The 3,493-nt window shown below is 43.6% G+C and overlaps 1 long non-coding RNA gene across 1 annotated transcript; it reads left to right on the forward strand.

Moving 5' to 3' along the window:
• Nucleotides 1-2,702: 2,702 nt before the first annotated feature.
• LOC128644256 (uncharacterized) lies at nt 2,703-3,223 on the forward strand. Its single transcript, XR_008399966.1, has 3 exons — nt 2,703-2,786; nt 2,866-2,923; nt 3,086-3,223. It is a non-coding gene; the product is annotated as an uncharacterized LOC128644256 (long non-coding RNA).
• Nucleotides 3,224-3,493: the final 270 nt, after the last annotated feature.

A 3,493-nucleotide genomic window follows, 5' to 3' on the forward strand; every position in this document is an offset into this window, starting at 1 on the left:
GATTTAGTGCCTCCTTGCTGCTGCTATGGGCGGTCTTGCCCTTTAAGGGCAATTGGAATTGTCCTTCTGGACTTGTTCTTTTTGGGACTCTTCCTTTGGGTTGAGTGCTCTGGATGTTGCCCATTTTCTCATTATTGGTTTAGGCTGCCTTATGGGAGGGCCTTGCGGTCTTTCCTACTCTGGAAGTTGGTTGTTCCTTATTAGGAATTATAGGCTATGTGGTCTCCTTATCCTGGCTCCGTTTAGGGGTTGTTTCCGGTGGTTTGGGATGCTATGCATTCTTTTTCCTTGGATATAGTCCTGGCTCTGTACTCGGAGGAGATTTTGGAGACTAGCCTTTTTTTAACTCGCTCTTCGGGTGACTTTGTCCCTGATATTTCCCCTTGGTTCTAGAAGTTGGGTGTTGTACACCTGTTGGGCTTAGAATCTTTGTGGTTCTGTCGCGCCCTAGCTCTTTCGGAGTTGGACTTCTGTAAGGGGTGTTGCCTTCCCCTTGGGTTGGATTTATGAGCGAGTCCTAGACCCGTTCGCCGGGTTAGTCTTATCCTCTGTGTAGTCTATTTTATTCAGACGGGGTATGGTGTTTCCTTGAGTATTTTGGTTTAAACAATTCTGGGGCTCGGGCCTTATGTTTGTCTGGATCTTCTGGGCCTAAGCCAGCTGGTCAGATTAGGGGTTAGCTCCATTGTTTCACTACCTGGATCCTGCTGTGAGTGCGGGCACTTTTTCTTCATGAACTTATCTTGCATTATTTTTCCGGAATTTTATGATCCTATAGCTGGTTCGGGAGCTCCAGTTTTTTGGGGAACGTAGACTATATCTTATAGTCTTGCTAGTTGAGCTACTAGCAGCTTGCCAGGAGTTCTGTGTGTTCAGGCTCCTCAGGGCCTGCCTTGTTCTTGAACGGTATGTGCTTCCGTCTTGGGAAGTTCCCTTTTCATATTCCAGTGGTGCCTGGATGATTTCATTCAGCTCAGACTATGGCTTTGGCCTTGTGAGTGCTGTTCTTTAGCTGTGCCCTTCCCTGTCGGTAGGGGGGGGGGGGGTGTTTGCCTCCATCTGGAGGATGGTTGCCCTGCCCTGTGTGCAGGGGGTTGGAACAGGGTGGTTTTTCCTGTGCAGAGTGTGTTCCAAGTTGGATCTTATAGTTACGCTTGTCTCTATGGGGTTCTCCTTGGTAGTACCTGTGGACGTGCAGTGTGGAGACTAGGTGTTTGTAGGTGCTTCTGGAAGGCTCCCAAGCCCTTTTGGGGTGCCTGAGGCCATCCCATTCCGCCCTTTTATCAGGGGGCTGGTGGTTGGGGTCCTTTCTGATCCCCTGTCTCTCAGACCTGTAGGTTACTTGGGTCCGGTGTTGGAATAGGATCTGAGATATGTTGTCTATCCTCGGATCGTTGAGGTATGATGAGCCTCTTTGAGGTTCTGGGCTCCTCGTTCCAGAGACGTGGGTAGGCCTTGCGGCTTTGAATAACCTGCAGTGTACCTGCTAATTAATGGAAGTTAGCAGTCTATTGATTGGTGTTGGCTATTTATCTTCGGCGTGTGGTGTTCAAAGGTTGCTTCTCTGGGTTTGATGCACATGTTTGTTTGGGAATATTTCGATATTCTGAGTTACTGTTGACTTGGGACTCCGGTTTCAGTTGTTTTTTTCGGGGCGGTTGCTCTGTTTTTTCAGAGAAGTTTTCTTCTCTGTTCGGATTCCCGGTCTCAACCTTGTGGTTCTGTACAGTTTGGGGTCTGGGCATTGCCTTCCCTTGTTTCAGGAACTTTTAGGGTCCATGTGAGCTTGGCTCGCTTTTTGGGGTTTTCCATTTCTATTTGGATATTATTGCACCCTGTTTTAGGGTCTTCCGGGAATCCTTTGTTCCTTCATGTCCTTTCCCCTTTGGGAGTTTTTGGTTGTTCCCCTTTCTCTATAACGGTGTGTGTTTTTTTTCCTTTTCATATGTTTTCCTGGCTTCGGACGAAGCAGGATTTTTGCGGTGGTGTGGTTTCAGGCCTGGTTCCCTCAGAATGGGCCGCATTTTGTACCCTCCTGTTTTTAGCATTCAGTGTCCTCTATAGCTTCGGTATTGTCTTCCCAAAAGTAATAAATGCAGCTGTGGACTCTTTCCATTTATGAAGAAAAACAGAAATTATGCATACCTGATCATTTTCTTTTCTTCAGATGGAGAAAGTTGACGGCTCTCTGCCCGTGTTTTTATGTGGGGCGGCCGTAATTTTTGTTCTGGCACCTTTTCACCCTGATATTTCTTCTACTGTTCCTTGTTCCTCAGCAGAATGACTGGGGGATGAGGGAAGTGGGAGGAGTATTTGGGCCTTTGGGGTGTCTTTGCCTTCTGGTGGCTGGGTTCTGAATTCCCAAAAGTAATGAATGCAGCTGTGGACTCTTGCCATCTGAAGAAAAGAAAATTATCAGGTAAGCATAATTTATGTTTTTAAAAAATGATTGTGTTTTTTCTTGCAGACTAATATATTTTTCATTGCAATTCTTATAGTATGAAATTTACCATCACTTTAATAAACTTTCATGACTCAGATAGAGCATGCAATTTTAAACAACTTTCTAATTTACTCATATTATCAGTTTTTCTTTGTAATATTTTAAGGGGACAGAAAAAAAAAAAAAAAAAAAAACTCCCCATGATTCTATGATGTCAGATCTTATAACTTAAGTAAGTTTGCTTCTTTTTCTGCTTTCTGAGCAGTTAGAACAGAAGAAAATGGTGTGGACAATGGACCTAGTGATAGACCTTCTGAACGTGGCAGAAGAGGGCGTGGTAGAGGTACGAACTGGGTTTTTATTTTCTTCCTCCACTTAATGGTTAACATGCACCTCAATGTATATGTTTTTCTTCATGACAGGATTTGGAGGACGGGGTCGGGGCAGAATTGCTGGAAGATTTTCTGCACAAGGCATGGGGTACGTGCACTTCCTTGCTGCATCCTTGCATTTTCAAGAGTGAAACATATTGCTGTCCATGTGTAGATATTTTCTCAAATGTAATGGGAATTAATTCTGGAAATATGAATTAAAGTGGGAGACAAGCAAATCTTTTACTTGTTTTTTTCTTCTTCTCTCCAGAACTTTTAATCCTGCAGACTACACAGAACCAACAGTCAATGATGGCTTTGGGGGCAAACCAGAAGTTTGGGAAACAGGTCAAAATGAGGAGGAGGATGTAACTGGTAAACTACACGCGACAATGTTTATTTAAACACAGTTTAGCATTTTGGGAAAATATATATATATATATATATGTGTGTATATATATTGTTTAATATCCCTATAAGAATTGAACAAATACAGTTATCTGACTTAGACCTATAGCATATAACAAGCATTTCTTTCATGTAATTAGCAAGAATCCATGAGCTAGTGACGTATGGGATATACAATCCTACCAGGAGGGGAAAAGTATCCCAAACCTCAAAATGCCTATAAATACACCCCTCACCACACCCACAATTCAGTTTTACAAACTTTGCCTCC

Source organism: Bombina bombina, unplaced genomic scaffold (genome assembly GCF_027579735.1).
Source record: "Bombina bombina isolate aBomBom1 unplaced genomic scaffold, aBomBom1.pri scaffold_2333, whole genome shotgun sequence".
Classification (NCBI taxonomy): Eukaryota; Metazoa; Chordata; class Amphibia; order Anura; family Bombinatoridae; genus Bombina; species Bombina bombina.